At 43.9% G+C, this 21005-nt stretch overlaps 2 protein-coding genes across 4 annotated transcripts in view; one reads left to right on the plus strand and one right to left on the minus strand.

Moving 5' to 3' along the window:
- LOC110515519 (leucine-rich repeat and fibronectin type-III domain-containing protein 4) overlaps nt 1-16576 on the minus strand; it is a 68225-nt gene extending 51649 nt beyond the window's left edge. Inside the window, exons 1-2 of the mRNA XM_036987223.1 lie at nt 15754-16576; nt 10686-11456 (exon numbers count right to left, since the gene is read on the minus strand). The gene's annotated coding sequence lies outside the window, so the exon portion shown is untranslated. The remainder of the gene's footprint in view (nt 1-10685; nt 11457-15753) is intronic.
- Nucleotides 1-21005, plus strand: part of LOC110518778 (pyruvate carboxylase, mitochondrial) — a 490506-nt gene that overhangs the window by 340261 nt on the left and 129240 nt on the right. The gene's annotated exons all lie outside the window — the stretch shown is intronic.

The following is a 21005-nucleotide window of genomic DNA, read 5'->3' on the forward strand; positions in this document are numbered from 1 at the left end:
AACCTCTCTTTCTCTCTTTCTCCATCATGCTATCTGTACCCAACCTAACCTCTCTTTCTCCATCATGCTATCTCTCCCCAACCTAAGCTCTCTCTCTCTCTTTCTCATCATGCTATCTGTCCCCAACTTAACCTCTCTTTCTCTCTTTCTCCATCATGCTATCTCTCCCCAACCTAACCTCTCTCTTTCTCCATCATGCTATAAGTCCCCAATCTAACCTCTCTTTCTCCATCATGCTATCTGTCCCCAAACTAACCTCTCTCTCTCTCTCTCTCCATCATGCTATCTGTCCCCAACCTAACCTCTCTTTATCTCTTTCTCCATCATGCTATATGTCCCCAATCTAATCTCTCTTTCTCTCTTTCTCCATCATGCTATCTGTCCCCAATCTAACCTCGCTTTCTTCATCATGCTATCTGTCCCCAACCTAACCTCTCTTTCTCTATCATGCTATCTGTCCCCAACCTAACCTCTCTTTCTCTATCATGCTATCTGTCCCCATCCTAACCTCTCTTTCTCCATCATGCTATCTGTCCCCAACCTAACCCCTCTTTCTCCATCATGCTATCTGTCCCCAACCTAATCTCTCTTTCTCCATCATGCTATATGTCCCCAATCTAATCTCTCTTTCTCTCTTTCTCCATCATGCTATCTGTCCCCAATCTAACCTCTCTTTCTTCATCATGCTATCTGTCCCCAACCTAACCTCTCTTTCTCCATCATGCTATCTATCCCCAACCTAACCTCTCTTTCTCCATCATGCTATCTGTCCCCAACCTAACCTCTCTTCCCCCTCTATCTCCATCATGCTATCTGTCCCCAATCTAACCTCGCTTTCTTCATCATGCTATCTGTCCCCAACCTAACCTCTCTTTCTCTATCATGCTATCTGTCCCCAACCTAACCTCTCTTTCTCTATCATGCTATCTGTCCCCATCCTAACCTCTCTTTCTCCATCATGCTATCTGTCCCCAACCTAACCCCTCTTTCTCCATCATGCTATCTGTCCCCAACCTAATCTCTCTTTCTCCATCATGCTATATGTCCCCAATCTAATCTCTCTTTCTCTCTTTCTCCATCATGCTATCTGTCCCCAATCTAACCTCGCTTTCTTCATCATGCTATCTGTCCCCAACCTAACCTCTCTTTCTCTCTTTCTTCATCATGCTATCTGACCCCAACCTAACCTCTCTTTCTCCATCATGCTATCTGTCCCCAACCTAACCTATCTTTCTCCATCATGCTATCTGTCCCCAATCTAACCTCTCTTTCTTCATCATGCTATCTGTCCCCAACCTAACCTCTCTCTCTCTCTTTCTCATCATGCTATCTGTCCCCAATCTAACCTCTCTTTCTCCATCATGCTATCTGTCCCCAATCTAACCTCTCTTTCTCCATCATGCTATCTGTCCCCAATCTAACCTCTCTTTCTTCATCATGCTATCTGTCCCCAACCTAACCTCTCTTTCTCCATCATGCTATCTGTCCCCAATCTAACCTCTCTTTCTCCATCATGCTATCTGTCCCCAATCTAACCTCTCTTTCTCCATCATGCTATCTGTCCCCAACCTAACCTCTCTTTCTCCATCATGCTATCTGTCCCCAACCTAACCTCTCTTTCTCCATCATGCTATCTGTCCCCAACCTAACCTCTCTTCCCCCTCTATCTCCATCATGCTATCTGGCCCCAATCTAACCTCTCTTTCTCCATCATGCTATCTGTCCCCGACCTAACCTCTCTCTCTCTCTTTCTCCATCATGCTATCTGTCCCCAACCTAACCTCTCTTTATCTCTTTCTCCATCATGCTATAAGTCCCCAATCTAACCTCTCTTTCTCCATCATGCTATCTGTCCCCAACCTAACCTCTCTCTCTCTCTCTCTTTCTCCATCATGCTATCTGTCCCCAACCTAACCTCTCTTTATCTCTTTCTCCATCATGCTATATGTCCCCAATCTAATCTCTCTTTCTCTCTTTCTCCATCATGCTATCTGTCCCCAATCTAACCTCTCTTTCTCCATCATGCTATCTGTCCCCAACCTAACCTCGCTTTCTCCATCATGCTATCTGTCCCCAACCTAATCTCTCTCTCTCTTTCTCCATCATGCTATCTGTCCCCAACCTAACCTCGCTTTCTCCATCATGCTATCTGTCCCCAACCTAATCTCTCTCTCTCTTTCTCCATCATGCTATCTGTCCCCAACCTAACCTCTCTTTCTCCATCTTGCTATCTGTTCCCAACCTAACCTCTCTTTCTCATCATGCTATCTGTCCCCAACCTAACCTCTCTTTCTCTATCATGCTATCTGTCCCCAACCTAACCTCTCATTCTCATCATGCTATCTGTCCCCAACCTAACCTCTCTTTCTCTATCATGCTATCTGTCCCCAACCTAACCTCTCTCTCTCTATCTTTCTCCATCATGCTATCTGTCCCCAACCTAACCTCTCTCTTTCTCTTTCCCCATCATGCTATCTGTCCCCAATCTAACCTCTCTTTCTCCATCATGCTATCTGTCCCCAACCTAACCTCTATTTCTCCATCTTGCTATCTGTCCCCAACCTAACCTCTCTTTCTCATCATGCTATCTGTCCCCAACCTAACCTCTCTTTCTCTATCATGCTATCTGTCCCCAACCTAACCTCTCATTCTCATCATGCTATCTGTCCCCAACCTAACCTCTCTTTCTCCATCATGCTATCTGTCCCCAACCTAACCTCTCTTTCTCTCTTTCTCCATCATGCTATCTGTCCCCAACCTAACCTCTCTTTCTCCATCATGCTATCTCTCCCCAACCTAAGCTCTCTCTCTCTCTTTCTCATCATGCTATCTGTCCCCAACTTAACCTATCTTTCTCTCTTTCTCCATCATGCTATCTCTCCCCAACCTAACCTCACTCTTTCTCCATCATGCTACCAGTCCCCAATCTAACCTCTCTTTCTCCATCATGCTATCTGTCCCCAACCTAACCTCTCTCTCTCTCTTTCTCCATCATGCTATCTGTCCCCAACCTAACCTCTCTTTCTCTCTTTCTCCATCATGCTATATGTCCCCAATCTAATCTCTCTTTCTCTCTTTCTCCATCATGCTATCTGTCCCCAATCTAACCTCTCTTTCTCCATCATGCTATCTGTCCCCAACCTAACCTCGCTTTCTCCATCATGCTATCTGTCCCCAACAAAACCCCTCTTTCTCCATCATGCTATCTGTCCCCAACCTAACCTCTCTTTCTCCATCATGCTATCTGTCCCCAACCTAACCTCTCTTCCCCCTCTATCTCCATCATGCTATCTGGCCCCAATCTAACCTCTCTTTCTCCATCATGCTATCTGTCCCCGACCTAACCTCTCTCTCTCTCTTCCTCCATCATGCTATCTGTTCCCAACCTAACCTCTCTTCCCCCTCTATCTCCATCATGCTATCTGTCCCCAACCTAACCTCTCTCCATCATGCTATCTGGCCCCAACCTAACCTCTCTTCCCCCTCTATCTCCATCATGCTATCTGGCCCCAATCTAACCTCTCTTTCTCCATCATGCTGTCTGTCCCCGACCTAACCTCTCTCTCTCTCTTCCTCCATCATGCTATCTGTCCCCAACCTAACCTATCTTTCTCCATCATGCTATCTGACCCCAACCTAACCTCTCTTTCTCCACATTGCTATCTGTCCCCAACCTAACCTCTCTTTCTCCATCATGCTATCTGTCCCCTACCTAACCTCTCTTTCTCTCTTTCTCTATCATGCTATCTGTCCCCAACCTAACCTCTCTTTCTCTCTTTCTCATCATGCTATCTGTCCCCAACCTAACCCCTCTTTCTCATCATGCTATCTGTCCCCAACCTAACCCCTCTTTCTCCATCATGCTATCTGTCCCCAACCTAACCTCTCTTTCTGCATCATGCTATCTGTCCCCAACCTAACCTCTCTTTCTCCATCATGCTATCTGTTCCCAACCTAACCTCTCTTTCTCCATCATGCTATCTGTCCTCTACCTAACCTCTCTTTCTCTATCATGCTATCTCTCCCCAACCTAACCTCTCTTTCTCTCTTTCTCTATCATGCTATCTGTCCCCAACCTAACCTCTCTTTCTCCATCATGCTATCTGTCCCCAACCTAACCTCTCTTTCTCTCTTTCTCCATCATGCTATCTGTCCCCAACCGAACCTCTCTTTCTCTCTTTCTCATCATGCTATCTGTCCCCAACCTAACCTCTCTTTCTCATCATGCTATCTGTCCCCAACCTAACCTCTCTTTCTCATCATGCTATCTGTCCCCAACCTAGCCTCTCTCTCTCTATCATGCTATCTGTCCCCAACCTAACCTCTCTCTCTCTCCTTCCTCCATTCCTTATTTTCTTCCTTCCTTCGTCTCTCCTCTCCTCTCCTCTCCTCTCCTCTCCTCTCCTCTCCTCTCCTCTCCTCTCCTCTCCTCTCCTCTCCTCTCCTCTCCTCTCCTCTCCTCTGTATGTGCAGGATCTCTATGTGATGGCACAGAACCACAAACTATAAATCGAGTAACAGGGATAACGACCAGTATAATGATACCACTGTATAATGACCAGTATAATGATACCACTGTATAACGACCAGTATAATGATACCACTGTAGCCTGTGCTGTATAAAGACCAGTATAATGATACCACTGTATAAAGACCAGTATAATGATATCTCTGTGCTGTATAAAGACTAATATAATGATATCTCTGTGCTGTATAGAGACCAGTATAATGATATCTCTGTGCTGTATAAAGACCAGTATAACGATATCTCTGTACTGTATAAAGACCAGTATAATGATATCTCTGTACTGTATAAAGACCAGTATAATGATATCTCTGTACTGTATAAAGACCAGTATAATGATATCTCTGTACTGTATAAAGACCAGTATAATGATATCTCTGTACTGTATAAAGACCAGTATAATGATATCTCTGTACTGTATAAAGACCAGTATAATGATATCTCTGTACTGTATAAAGACCAGTGTAGTGATATATCTGTACTGTATAAAGACCAGTATAATGATATCTCTGTACTGTATAAAGACCAGTATAATGATATCTCTGTAGCCTGTACTGTATAAAGACCAGTATAATGATATATCTGTACTGTATAAAGACCAGTATAGTGATATCTCTGTACTGTATAAAGACCAGTATAATGATATCTCTGTACTGTATAAAGACCAGTATAGTGATATCTCTGTACTGTATAAAGACCAGTATAATGATATCTCTGTGCTGTATAAAGACCAGTATAATGATATCTCTGTACTGTATAAAGACCAGTATAGTGATATCACTGTAGCCTGTACTGTATAAAGACCAGTATAATGATATCTCTGTACTGTATAAAGACCAGTATAGTGATATCTCTGTACTGTATAAAGACCAGTATAGTGATATCACTGTAGCCTGTACTGTATAAAGACCAGTATAATGATATCTCTGTACTGTATAAAGACCAGTATAATGATATCTCTGTGCTGTATAAAGACCAGTATAATGATATCTCTGTACTGTATAAAGACCAGTATAGTGATATCACTGTAGCCTGTACTGTATAAAGACCAGTATAATGATATCTCTGTGCTGTATAAAGACCAGTATAATGATATCTCTGTACTGTATAAAGACCAGTATAGTGATATCACTGTAGCCTGTACTGTATAAAGACCAGTATAATGATATCTCTGTACTGTATAAAGACCAGTATAGTGATATCTCTGTAGCCCGTGCTGGTCTCTCTCCTTACAACTAATTCCACAAAATGTTTGAGTAAAATACGAAAGAATTCTAAGAATTTGTATCCACCAATCCAGTGCCCTGTGGTGATGATTAGGCTGTATCGGATTGGTTGATTCTCCCAGCAGGAAGTAGGCTCGATGTCACAGCATGGACTCGTGCCTTCAGGGGTAAATACACACACGCACACACAAATACACACATACATACAAATTCACACGAACGTACACACACAAAACCTCAACACTTCTTGGGCTGTATTCAATGAGCTGTTCACAACGTTCGCAGACACAGATCTATTTTCCAGAACAGATGTCATTTTCTATAGTGTAGAATTGGTAGTTACGTCAGCTCTATTCGGTCTATATCTATATGAATCTTTCACTTCGTTCACCGCGTGGACTTCCTGGTGTGAGGCCCGGTCAAAAGAGCCAACGGCCAATCGAGGTTCAGTACCGAGCGCTGTGAGCCTATTAGCTTGCAGCTGGGCAATGGCAGATGTTGGCTAAACCAGTGATGCGCTCAGACACACACATAGACACACATACATAGACACACATAGACACACACACACATAGACACACATAGACACATACACACATATAGACACACACACACATATAGACACACACACACACACATAGACACACATACATAGACACACATAGACACACACACACATAGACACACATAGACACACACACACACACACACACACATAGACACATACACACATATAGACACACACACACACACACACATAGACACACATACATAGACACACATAGACACACACACACACACATAGACACACAAAGACACACATATAGACATACACACACATAGACACACATACACATGGACACACACACACACATAGACACACATAGACACACACACACACACATAGACATACACACATATAGACACACACACACACACACACATAGACACACATACATAGACACACATAGGCACACACACACACATATAGACACACACACACATAGACACACATAGACACACACACACATAGACACACATAGACAGGTACCTGTCTGTTCTCTTGGTCTCGGTGGGGTGTCAGCTTATGAGTTAACTGTCTAATGCCAGCCAGGTGTGTGTGTGTGGGTGTGTGTGTGTGTGTGTGTGTGTGTGTGTGTGTGTGTGTGTGTGTGTGTGTGTGTGTGTGTGTGTGTGTGTGTGTGTGTGTGTGTGTGTGTGTGTGAAGCATCATCTGAGATAACTTTAGTACAGACACATTAGAATGAATCTCACACCAAAACTGTCTCTCATACAGTTTTTCCTCTTTTCATTCTGTCAGACAGTACTTCCTCTTTTCATTCTGTCATACAGTACTTCCTCTATTCATTCTGTCAGACAGTACTTCCTCTTTTCATTCTGTCATACAGTACTTCCTCTATTCATTCTGTCATACAGTACTTCGTCTTTTCATTCTGTCATACAGTACTTCCTCTTTTCATTCTGTCATACAGTACTTCCTCCTTTCATTCTGTAAAACAGTACTTCCGCTTTTCATTCTGTCATACAGTACTTCCTCTATTCATTCTGTCTGATACAGTACTTCCTCTTTTCATTCTGTCTGATACAGTACTTCCTCTATTCATTCTGTCATTCAGTACATCCTCCTTTCATTCTGTCAGACAGTACTTCCTCTTTTCATTCTGTCATACAGTACTTCCTCTATTCATTCTGTCAGACAGTACTTCCTCTTTTCATTCTGTCATTCAGTACATCCTCCTTTCATTCTGTCAGACAGTACTTCCTCTTTTCATTCTGTCATACAGTACTTCCTCTATTCATTCTGTCAGACAGTACTTCGTCTTTTCATTCTGTCATACAGTACTTCCTCTTTTCATTCTGTCATACAGTACTTCCTCCTTTCATTCTGTAAAACAGTACTTCCGCTTTTCATTCTGTCATACAGTACTTCCTCTATTCATTCTGTCTGATACAGTACTTCCTCTTTTCATTCTGTCTGATACAGTACTTCCTCTATTCATTCTGTCATTCAGTACATCCTCCTTTCATTCTGTCATTCAGACTGTCATTTAAGTACATCTATTTTCATTCTGTCTGATACACTACATCCTCCTTTCATTCTGTCATTCAGTACATCATCCTTTTTTCGGTCATTCAGTACATCCTCCTTTCATTCTGTCTGATACAGTACATTCTCCTTTCATTCTGTCATTCAGTACATCCTACTTTCATTCTGTGATTCAGTACATTCAACTTTCATTCTGTCATTCAGTACATCCTCCTTTCATTCTGTAATTCAGAACATCCTCCTTTCATTCTGTCATTCAGTACATTCTCCTTTCAATCTGTCATTCAGTACATCCTCCTTTCATTCTGTCATTCAGTACATCCTCCTTTCATTCTGTCATTCAGTACATCTTCCTTTCATTCTGTCATTCAGAACATTCTCCTTTCATTCTGTCATTCAGAATATTCTCCTTTCGTTCTGTCATTCAGAACATCCTCCTTTCATTCTGTCATTCAGTACATTCTCCTTTCATTCTGTCTGATACAGTACATTCTCCTTTCATTCTGTCTGATACAGAACATCCTCCTTTCATTCTGTCATTCAGGACATCTTCCTTTCATTCTGTCATTCAGTACATTCTCCTTTCATTCTGTCATTCAGTACATTCTCCTTTCATTCTGTCATTCAGAACATCCTCCTTTCATTCTGTCATTCAGAACATTCCCCTTTCATTCAGTATATACTTCTTTCATTCTGTCATTCAGAACATCCTCCTTTCAATCTGTCATTCAGAACATTCCCCTTTCATTCAGTACATCCTCCTTTCATTCTGTCATTCAGTACATTCTCCTTTCGTTCTGTCATTCAGTACATCCTCCTTTCATTCTGTCATTCAGTACATTCTCCTTTCATTCTGTCATTCAGAACATTCCCCTTTCATTCAGTACATCCTCCTTTCATTCTGTCATTCAGAACATTCCCCTTTCTTTCAGTACATCCTCTTGTCATTCTGTCATTCAGAACATTTTCCTTTCATTCTGTCATTCAGAACATCCTCCTTTCATTCTATCATTCAGAACATCCTCCTTTCATTCTGTCATTCAGAACATTCTCCTTTCATTCAGTCATTCAGTACATTCTCCTTTCATTCTGTCATTCAGTACATACTCCTTTCATTCTGTCATTCAGTACATTCTCCTTTCATTCTGTCATTCAGTACATTCTCCTTTCATTCTGTCATTCAGTACATTCTCCTTTCATTCTGTCATTCAGAACATCCTCCTTTCATTCTGTCATTCAGTACATTCTCCTTTAATTCTGTCATTCAGTACATTCTCCTTTCATTCTGTCATTCAGAACATCCTCATTTCATTCTGTCATTCAGTACATTCTCCTTTCATTCTGTCTGAGACAGTACATTCTCCTTTCATTCTGTCATTCAGTACATTCTCCTTTCATTCTGTCATTCAGTACATTCTCCTTTCATTCTGTCTGAGACAGTACATTCTCCTTTCATTCTGTCATTCAGTACATTCTCCTTTCATTCTGTCATTCAGTACATTCTCCTTTCATTCTGTCATTCAGAACATCCTCCTTTCATTCTGTCATTCAGTACATTCTCCTTTCATTCTGTCATTCAGTACATTCTCCTTTCATTCTGTCATTCAGTACATTCTCCTTTCATTCTGTCATTCAGAACATCCTCCTTTCATTCTGTCATTCAGTACATTCTCCTTTCATTCTGTCATTCAGTACATCCTCCTTTCATTCTGTCATTCAGTACCTCCTCCTTTCATTCTGTCATACAGTACATTCTCCTTTCATTCTGTCATTCAGTACATCCTCCTTTCATTCGGTCATTCAGTACATCCTCCTTTCATTCTGTCATTCAGTACATTCTCCTTTCATTCTGTCTGATACAGTACTTCCTCTTTTCATTCTGTCATTCAGTACATCCTCCTTTCATTCTGTCATTCAGTACATTCTCCTTTCATTCTGTCTGATACAGTACTTCCTCTTTTCATTCTGTCATTCAGTACATCCTCCTTTCATTCTGTCTCCTCCCCCCTCCTCATTTTCTCTCTCTCTCTCTCTCTCTCTCTCTCTCTCTCTCTCGCTGTGGTTGTCGTGGTGACAGCTTGATCCTTCACCAGCAACCTGCTGTTCATCGACCACTTAATTACCCATCTTTTCATCCCTCTGTCTCTCTATTTTCCTTCTGTTCATTCTATCTCTCCACATCCTTAACATGTCTATTCTGACACTCGTCTTTCCAGGTAGATGTTTTTTTTTTTTCCGCTTTTTTTTCCTGGTGTTTTTTTCAGTCATTATTTTCCTTTTATGTAATGAAAAGAAAAACTGTCACACAAACCACAGAGTGAGAGTCCTGGCCACGGCCACAGAACAACAACGGCCTAGGAAATCATGCTCATCTTTCAGTACATTCACTTATCAGACTTTACATCAAGTCTTTATTTATATCTGTTTGTCTGTAGCAGATGTGTGTGTGTGTGTGTGTGTGTGTGTGTGTGTGTGTGTGTGTGTGTGTGTGTGTGTGTGTGTGTGTGTATTGTTTGTGTGTTGTTCCTTGTTCAGCAATGTACTGAAAAAGTGAATTGATTAACACACTCACTCACTGATTCTCTATCAAGCCATGCGAATGAGTTCACATTTCTGTGTGTGTGTGTGTGCCATCCGTTTCGAGCGCTGAGTGTTTATGCATTGGTGCAGATGATTTGCACATATTTATGTGCACGTGTGTGAGTGTGCACGTGTGGGCGTGTGTGTGTGTGTTCGTCCGTGCGTGCGTGCGTGCGTGTGTGTGTGTGTTCGTTTGCATGCGTGTGTTTGTGTGTGTGTGTGTGTGTTCGCGTGCGTGTGTGTGTTTGTGTGTGTGTGTGTGTGTCATCTAACAGTCATACATTACCTTTTCTGTCTGTGTCACACCTATCCTCCAACCAGGTGTGTGTGTGCCTGGCGCAGATTCCCGCCCCAGGTGTGTATCCTGGTATGTGTGTGTGTACTCCCGACAGTGTGTTTGTGTGACTCCCTTCCGACACACACACATCAAAGAGGCGGATTTGGGTCGCTGAGTCACACACTCCACGATCCCTTTTATATTTGCTTAGTTCCAGGGAGAAAAAGAGAATTTTCACTCAATCTCATTCACATTATTCCCCAAAGAGAATCTGGAAAATCCCCCCCCAAAAAACACACAAAAATCTGAAGACATTCAATTTGTTTGCTTTTCCATAATTTTCCATCGCCGTTTCCTGTTTGGGAATTCTGGGAATTCTCGTTTGAATATATCATAATATTGATATCAAGGGAATGAAGATCATGAACAGGCAGATCCTCTCCTCCTCCCTCTCTCTCCCTCCCTGTTCCACCTTAGATTGCTCATATGTCTCTCTCTTCCTTTCCTTCAGTCGTTTCCTCCCTCTAGCCCTCTGTTATGTCAGCTTCCCTCTCTTCAGGGAATCATTCCACGCGTTCCGCATCACAAATAATATTCCGAGCATCGTGGGAATGTAACAGAATATGTTCTTTCTTTCCCAAAGTTTCCCTGTCCCCTTGGTGGGTCAAACAACCCGGGTTAAGCTTCCCTGCCCCCGGGACAAGGGCTGAACAATAAGGAATGTGGATGGTGTTGAGGGACGAGTGGGGGGTTGTCCTTGTTGTTGTTGATGTTGTTCACCTGTAATAGAGCAGAACATACATACAGTTATCTGTGTGTGTGTATGTGTGTGTGTGTGTGCGGGGGCGCGTGCATGCGCGTGTGTGTGTGTACACAGACAGTCTGAAAGCTCATAAACACACAGCGCCAGACAACCAATCTGGAATTACACCATCTCTCTCCATCTTTCAGCCCCACATGTCAGCCCCATCTCTCTCCATCTCTCCTTCTCTCAGCCTCATCTCTCTCCATCTCTCAGCCCCATATGTCAGCCCCATCTCTCTACATCTCTCCTTCTCTCAGCCTCATCTCTTTCCATCTCTCAGCCCCATCTCTCTCCATCTCTCCTTCTCTCATTCTCATCTCTCTCCATCTCTCCGCCCCACCTGTCAGCCCCATCTCTCTCCATCTCTCAGCCCCATCTCTCTCCATCTCTCAGCCCCACCTGTCAGCCCCATCTCTCTCCATCTCTCAGCCCCATCTCTCCATATCTCAGCCCCACATGTCAGCCCCATCTCTCTCCATCTCTCCTTCTCTCAGCCTCATCTCTCTCCATCTCTCAGCCCCACCTGTCAGCCCCATCTCTCTCCATCTCTCAGCCCCATCTCGCCATCTCTCAGCCCCACATGTCAGCCTCATCTCTCTCCATCTGTCAACAAATGGTGTTTGTTCTTCACTGGTTGCCCTTTTCTCATGGCAACAGGTCGCAAATCTTGCTGCTGTGATGGCACACTGTGGAATTTCACCCAGTAGATATAGGAGTTTATCAAAATTGGATTTGTTTTCTAATTCTTTATGGATCTTTGTAATCTGAGGGAAATATGTGTCTCTAATATGGTCATACATTGGGCAGGAGGTTAAGAAGTGCAGCTCAGTTTCCACCTAATTTTGTGGGCAGTGAGCACATAGTCTGTCTTCTCTTGAGAGCCATGTCTGCCTATGGTGGCCTTTCTCAATAGCAAGGCTATGCTCACTGAGTCTGTACATAGCCAAAGCTTTCCTTAATTTTGGGTCAGTCACAGTGGTCAGGTATTCTGCCGCTGTGTACTCTCTGTTTAGGGCGAAATAGCATTCTAGTTTTTTTGTTAATTCTTTCCAATGTGTCAAGTAATTATCTTTTTGTTTTCTCATGATTTGGTTGGGTCTAATTGTGTTGCTGTCCTGGGGCTCTGTGGGGTCTGATTGAGTCCCGGGACCAGCTTGCTGAGGGGACTCTTCTCCAGGTTCATCTCTCTGTAGGTGATGGCTTTGTTATGGAAGGTTTGGGAATCGCTTCCTTTTAGGTGGTTATAGAATTTAACGTCTCTTTTCTGGATTTTGATAATTAGTGGGTATCGGCCTAATTCTACTCTGCATGCATTATTTGGTGTTCTACGTTGTACACGGGGGATATTTTTGCAGAATTCTGCGTGCAGAGTCTCAATTTGGTGTTTGTCCCATTTTGTGAAGCCCCATCTCTCTCCATCTCTCAGCCCCATCTCTCTCCATCTCTCAGCCTCACCTGTCAGCCCCATCTCTCTCCATCTCTCAGCCCCACATGTCAGCCCCATCTCTCTCCATCTCTCAGCCCCATCTCTCTCCATCTCTCAGCCCCACCTGTCAGCCCCATCTCTCCATCTCTCAGCCCCATCTCTCCATCTCTCAATCTCTCAGTCCCATCTCTCCATCTCTCAGCCCCATCTCTCCATCTCTCAGCCCCATCTCTCCATCTCTCTTCATATCTCAGCCCCATCTCTCCATCTCTCAGCCCCATCCCTCTATCTCTCAGCCCCATCTCTCTCCATATCTCAGCCCCATCTCTCTCCATCTCTTAGCCCCATCTCTCCGTCTCTCTCCATCTCCCAGCCCCATCTCTCCATATCTCAGCCCCATCTCTCCATCTTTCAGCCCCATCTCTCCATCTCTCCATCTCTCCATCTCTCAGCCTCATCTCTCTCCATCTCTCAGCCCCATCTATCTATCTCTCAGCCACATCTCTCCATCTCTCAGCCCCATCTCCCTATCTCTCTGTTTCTCTCTCTCTGTTTCTCTCTCTCTGTTTCTCTCTCTCTGTTTCTCTCTCTCTGTTTCTCTCTCTCTCTCTCTCTCTCTAACCCCTCCCTTCCTGCACTCGATCTCCCTCTCTTCCTCTCTCACTCTCTCTCTCTCTCTCTCTCTCTGTCTCTCTCTCTCTCTCTCTCTCACCCCTCCCTTCCTGCACTCGATCTCGCTCTCTCTCTCTCTCTCTCTCTCTCTCTCTCTCTCTCTCTCTCTCTCTCTCTCTCTCCTCGCTCTCTCTCGCTCTCCTCTCTTGCTCCTTCTCTCTCTCCCCTCTCTCTCTCTCCCCTCTCTCGCTCCTCTCTCTCCTCTCTCTCCCTCTCGCTCTTCATCAGTGTATCCATCATTCTGTCTGTCTGGTTTGCTATTCTCCTGTCTCCTCACCTTTCACTCAAACACACGCACACATACACACACACACTTGTCCATCCAATTACATCATACCCTCCTTAACACTATAGACCTACTGTAGACACACATACATGCACACTGTGACAGGTTGACCTTGTTCCAAAAATAAAAATATTGATCTTGGCTAAATGTCAAATGGACCCTAAACATCCCACAAGGCCCCACATCACTATTTAGTGCACTCCCTTTGACCAGGAATTTGGTTAAAAGCAGTATAATAGGGAATAGGGTGCCATTTACGACCCAGGTTTAAGTACCAACCACCTGCCTGTACCAGCTGTCAATCAAAGGGCTCTTAAGCAGACACCTCTACCAACAAAATCAATTCAGCCACCACTAAAGCCGCATCAGTGTGTGTGTGTGTGTGTGTGTGTGTGTGTGTGTGTGTGTGTGTGTGTGTGTGTGTGTGTGTGTGTGTGTGTGTGTGTGTGTGTGTGTGTTGTTAGATATCCGTCCTGTCTGTATAGATTTGACAAGAGTACAGTTTGTCTCTATACCTTTATCTCCATCTCTCTCTCTCTCTCTCTCTGTCTCTCTGTCTCTCTGTCTCTCTCTCTCTCTCTCTGTCTCTCTCTCTCTCTCTCTCTGTCTCTCTGTCTCTCTCTCTCCCTCTCTCTCTCTCTCTCTGTCTCTCTCTCTCTCTCTCTCTCTGTCTCTCTCTCTCACTCTCTCTCTCTCCCTCTCTGTCTCTCTCTCCCTCTCTCTGTCTCTCTCTCTCTGTCTCTGTCTCTCTCTCTCTCTGTCTCTCTCTCTCTCTCTCTCCCTCTCTCTCTGTCTCTCTCTCTCTCTCACTCTCTCTCTCCCTCTCTCTGTCTCTCTCTCTCTCTCTGTGTCTCTCTGTCTCTGTCTCTCTCTCTCTCTCTGTCTCTCTCTCCCTCTCTCTGTCTCTCTCACTCTCTCACTCTCTGTCTCTCTGTCTCTGTCTCTGTCTCTCTCACTCTCTCACTCTCTGTCTCTCTGTCTCTCTCTCTCTCTGTCTCTCTCACTCTCTCACTCTCTGTCTCTCTGTCTCTCTCTCTCTCTCTCTCTGTTCAAGGGGCTTTTTGAAATAAACTATAAAAAAATTGACAGTAAACATTACACTCACAAATGTTCCAAAAGAATAAAGACATTACAAATGTAAATGTAATATTATGTATATACAGTGTTGTAATGATGTACAAATAGTTCAAGTACAAAAAGGGAAATAATTTAACATAAATATGGGTTGTATTTACAATGGTGTTTGTTCTCCACTGGTTATGGGAGTTTATAAAAAAAAATAAAACATCTCAAATTCTTTGTGGATCTGAGGGAAATATGTGTCTCTAGTATGGTCATACATTTGGCAGGAGGTTATCTCTCCATTTCTGTTTCTCTATTTGTTTTAAAGGAATACTGCAAGATTTAGAGATGCAGGTCATTTATCTACTTACCCAGAGTCAGACAAACTCATACTATTTTTATGTCTTTTTTTATGTCTCTGCGTGCAGCTTGGAGATTATTAAAGTTAGCATATCGCTAGCTTAGCACAATTGCTGGTTGTCTCCCGGTACAGTAGCCAGCTCCTGTCACAATCAGGGGAATTAATTGTATCTTCTAACTACTCAAAAACTGGATGGTTTGTCATTTGCAGTCTTCCAAAGTCATACATATTATAATATAATTATAATTTCACAGGTAATCATAAGAAAATACATTATATCCACTTCCTCATTCTTTCCCGCTTGTCGCATAGAGATGTATAGAGACCATTTTGCCATTGTATCTATCCCATTATGGCGTGTGTGAGTGTACGGGCAGTACCATTGAGACAGATACAACGTAGCGATATCTATACATCTCTATGCGACATCCTTCTTTTCCCAGAGATAAAAGTGATGGAACCAACCTAGTCATCCGGATTCATCTGTACGGAATCACGGAATCACGGAATGTCCGATCTTCTCTTAATCCTGATCCGTCCAATGTGCTGCTCCTCAGGAAAAAACAGGCAACTCTCTCTCTCTCTCTCGCTCTCTCTCTCTCTCTCCTTCTCTCTCTCTCTCTAGAGTACACTTCTTCACCTCTCTCTCCCTGCCGCTGTCTCTCTCTCTCTCTCTCGTTCCCTCGTTCTCTCGCCAGCTGTACAACACGAAATCTCTTCAGAGGACAAACCCTCTCTCTTTCCTCATCCCCTTTCCCATTTCTACCTCCGTCCAGATCTCTCCGTCCGTAGATTGCATTTTAAGTCATTTTAATCCCTGCGTACAGGTATTGAATGAAAAAGATGAAAAAGAGAGAGAGAGGGATGAAAGGAGAGGAAGAGAACAAACGAGAGAAGGAAAAACACTGTGATAATTCCCTCTATAGTTTTTTTCCCCGTCCTCCTTTAATTTTGTCCTCTGTTCCTCCTGTCTTCATTCATCCATGTATCTCTCTATCGCTTTTTCCTCCCCCTCTGTTTCTCAGGGTAGACGGTTTGCAGTGGTTACTGCAGAGAGAGGATGGTAGAGTGTGACTGTTCATAATGTGCAGCCTACACAGACTGAGAGAGAGAGAGAAACAGAGAGAGAGCGAGAGAGAAGGAGGGAGGGCGGAAGGGCGAGAGAGCGGGACTGGGATAGAGAGAGAGAGAGAGCGATGGAGTGAGAGCCTCGAGTATCATTTGCCTGGATAGAAATGGAAAAAGAGCTAGAGAAGTGTGAGAGGAGAACGAGAGTGAAAGTGAGAGAGAGAGAGAGAGAGAGAGAGATTTCAGAACATTTCAAGCAGACAACCTAAGAAAATTAACAACAATGACAAATGGGTTGATGAAGGATGCAAAAACCGTGTAAGGAAATTGAAAAACCTATCCGACCAATAACATAGAGTCCCAGAAAACCTGAGCCTACAACATCAACGTGGTGAATCACTAAAACAATGCAGACATACACTATGGAAAAAGATGGAACAGCGCGTCAGAAATCAGCAGAAATGTCATTGTAGAATCTGTAGAATTTAACCACTTCTCGTAAAATGTGTAAACTTTAAACAAACAACAACACAAAGAGTTTGTAACGATATACACTGAGAGTCGGGAAGCTTCAGGGTTCTTGTTTAATAAACATATAAACAATAAACAAAACAAGAAACACAAACAGCAACATCGGTATGATGACTCAACTAAGGGTTGTTTTTGTTTGTCCTGGTGTTGGAGCCGGAGCTACCTGGGAGGCCTCAGCGGGTTCGATAGGCTCCCATGCCTCAGCTGGGTGAACAGGTTCCCATAACTCAGCTGGGTGAACAGGTTCCCATGTCTCAGCTGGGTGAACAGGCTCCCATGCCTCAGCTGGGTGAACAGGCTCCCATGCCTCAGCTGGGTGAACAGGTTCCAATGCCTCAGCTGGGTGAACAGGTTCCCATGCCTCAGCTGGGTGAACAGGCTCCCATGCCTCAGCTGGGTGAACAGGTTCCCATGCCTCAGCTGGGTGAACAAGTTCCCATGCCTCAGCTGGGTGAACAGGCTCCCATGCCTCAGCTGGGTGAACAGGTTCCCATGCCTCAGCTGGGTGAACAGGTTCCCATGCCTCAGCTGGGTGAACAGGTTCCCATGCCTCAGCTGGGTGAACAGGTTCCCATGCCTCAGCTGGGTGAACAGGTTCCCATGCCTCAGCTGGGTGAACAGGCTCCCATGCCTCAGCTGGGTGAACAGGTTCCCATGCCTCAGCTGGGTGAACAGGCTCCCATGCCTCAGCTGGGTGAACAGGTTCCCATGCCTCAGCTGGGTGAACAGGTTCCCATGCCTCAGCTGGGTGAACAGGTTCCCATGCCTCAGCTGGGTGAACAGGTTCCCATGCCTCAGCTGGGTGAACAGGCTCCCATGCCTCAGCTGGGTGAACAGGTTCCCATGCCTCAGCTGGGTGAACAGGTTCCCATGCCTCAGCTGGGTGAACAGGTTCCCATGCCTCAGCTGGGTGAACAGGCTCCCATGCCTCAGCTGGGTGAACAGGTTCCCATGCCTCAGCTGGGTGAACAGGTTCCCATGCCTCAGCTGGGTGAACAGGCTCCCATGCCTCAGCTGGGTGAACAGGTTCCCATGCCTCAGCTGGGTGAACAGGTTCCCGTGCCTCAACCAAGGCAACCGGGGAGGTCTCATCAGGCCCTCACTCCTCTGCCGGTTTCGTCAGGTTTCTGGTCCACTCTTGGTCCCCGGGATCGTCACCTGTGGTTGGCGTCCTGCGGCTGGAGCCGAGCGAGCCGGGGAGGGGTACTGTCACTTATGCTCTCTCTCCGGCGCTCTCGGTTGTCATTCTCCCGTGCCTTAGCAGAGGTGACCGGTCCGCTCCTGATCCCCGGGATTGACATCCTGGCTTGCGTCCTGCGGCAGGAGCAGTGCGTCGGCGAGACAGACAGACAGACAGACAGACAGACAGACAGACAGGGTCACGTGTGCTCCCTCTCCGGCCTCTAGGTCACCAGGCGCACACCTGTCACCAGCACTACGCACACAATGACACTCACCTGGACTCCATCGTCTCCTTGGTTACCTGCCCTTTATATGTCCCTTTGGTTTCTTCGCCAGGCGTCATTGTTCCTGTATCACGTCGTTGTTCGTGTTTCTTGTTTTATATTATGTTTTCATTCATTTATTTAAATGATTCACTCCCTGAACTTGCTTCCTTTCTCTCAGCGCACATTGTTACAGAGTTATCTATCCAAACTGGATGGATAAAACACTTCTCCGATCTGTTTGGCTCTGTAACAAATAACATACAGCAAAAACATATAGATGATAAATTACAAATCTTAGAACCATCCCCGACTACCAGAACCCACTGGATTCTCCAATTACATTAAATGAACTACAGGACAAAATACAAACCCTCCAACCCAAAAGGGCCTGTGGTGTTGATGGTATCCTCAACACAATGAAGTAATAAGTAATAAAATATACAGTCCGCAAACTACAATTGGGTATACTCAATCTCTTAACTTCTTAAGGTATAGGGGGCAGTATAGGGGATAAATAGCGTGCCCAATTTCAACTTCCTGCTACTCATGCCAAGAATATAAGATATGCATATTATTAGTAGATTTGGAAAGAAAACACTCTGAAGTTTCTAAAACGGTTTGAATCATGTCTGTGAGTATAACAGAACTTATGTAGCAGGAAAAACCCAGAGGACTAACCGTTCAGATTTTTTTTTTGAGGTCTCTGTCTGTTCACTGAGTTCTCATTGGGAAACGATATTTCTTAGGAACGTGTTTTCAGTTCCTACCGCTTCCACTGGATGTCACCAGTCTTTGCAATTTGTTTGAGGTTATTCATTTGTGCAATGAAGAAGTACCGCCATCTAGGAACTGCGTAACACTGCGTAACACTGTTGAGAGTTGCGCAAGACTTGAAAAGACTTGACAAGTAGCGTTGGTTTGTTGTCTTCCTGTGTTTAACACAGATAGACCCGTCTTCAATTTGATCGATTATTAACGTTTAAAAATACCTAAAGTTGTATTACAAAAAGTCGTTTGAAATGTAGTTTGAAATGTTTTGGCAAAGTTTACAGGTAACTTTTGAGATATTTTGTAGTCACGTTGCACAATTTGGAAGCTGTTTTTTTCTGGATCAAACGCGCCAAATAAATTGACAGTTTGGATATATATGGACGGAATTAATCGAACAAAAGGACCATTTGTGATGTTTATGGGACATATTGGAGTGCCAACAGAAGAAGCTCGTCAAAGGCATGATTTATATTTTATTTCTGCATTTTGTGTAGCGCCTGCAGGGTTGAAATATGCTACTCTCTTTGTTTACTGTTGTGCTATCATCAGATACTAGCTTCTTATGCTTTCGCCGAAAAGCCTTTTTGAAATCTGACATGTTGGCTGGATTCACAACGAGTGTAGCTTTAATTTAGTATCTTACATGTGTGATTTAATGAAAGTTAGATTTTTTTATAATTTTATTTGAATTTGCCGCGCTGCATTTTCCCTTGCTTTTGGCCAAGTGAGACGCTAGCATCCCCTATCCTAGAAAGGTTAAACATCATCCTCAGCTCTGGCATCTTCCCCAATATTTGGAACCAAGGACTGATCACCCCAATCCACAAAAGGGGAGACAAATTTTAACCGAATAAATGCAGTGGTATATGCATCAACAGCAACCTTGAGAAAGTCCTCTGCATTATCATTAACAGCAACCTTGAGAAAATCCTCTGCATTATCATCAACAGCAACCTTGAGAAAATCCTCTGCATTATCATTAACAGCAACTTTGAGAAAATCCTCTACATTATCATTAACAGCAACCTTGAGAAAATCCTCTACATTATCATTAACAGCAACCTTGAGAAAATCCTCTGCATTATCATTAACAGCAGAATTGTACATTTCCTCAGTGAAAACAATGCACTGAGCAAATGTCAAATTGGCTTTTTACCAAATCACCGTATGACAGACCATGTATTCACCCTGCATACACTAATTGACAAACAAACCGAAACAAAGGCAAAGTCTTCTGATGCTTTGTTAATTTCTGCTATACAAATTGATGGAAAGTGGTGTTGGGGGAAAAACATACAATATTATGAAATTTGAGTACACAAACAACAAGTGTGAGGTTAAAATTGGCGAAAAAACACATTTCTATCCACAGAGTTGGGGGGTGAGACAGGGATGCAGCTTAAGCCCCACCCTCTTCAACAAATATATCAACGAATTGGCGCGGGCACTAGAACAGTCTGCAGCACCCGGCCTCACCCTACTAGAATCAGAAGTCAAATGTCGACTGTTTGCTGATGATCTGGTGCTTCTGTCCCCAACCAAGGAGGGCCTACAGCAGCACCTAGATCTTCTGCACAGATTCTGCCAGACCTGGGCCCTGACAGTAAATCTCAGTAAGACCAAAATAATGGTGTTCCAAAAAAGGTCCAGTCACCAGGACCACAAATATACATTCCATCTAGACACTGTTTCCCTAGAGCACACAAAATACTATACATACCTCGGCCTAAACATCAGCGTCACAGGTAACTTCCACAAAGACGTGAACGAGCTGAGAGACAAGGCAAGAAGGGCATTCTAAGCCATCAAAAGGAACATAAATTTCAACATACCAATTAGGATCTGGCTAAAATTACTTGAATCAGTTATCGAACCCATTGCCCTTTATGGTTGTGAGGT

Source organism: Oncorhynchus mykiss, chromosome 9, assembly GCF_013265735.2.
Source record: "Oncorhynchus mykiss isolate Arlee chromosome 9, USDA_OmykA_1.1, whole genome shotgun sequence".
Lineage (NCBI taxonomy): Eukaryota > Metazoa > Chordata > Actinopteri > Salmoniformes > Salmonidae > Oncorhynchus > Oncorhynchus mykiss.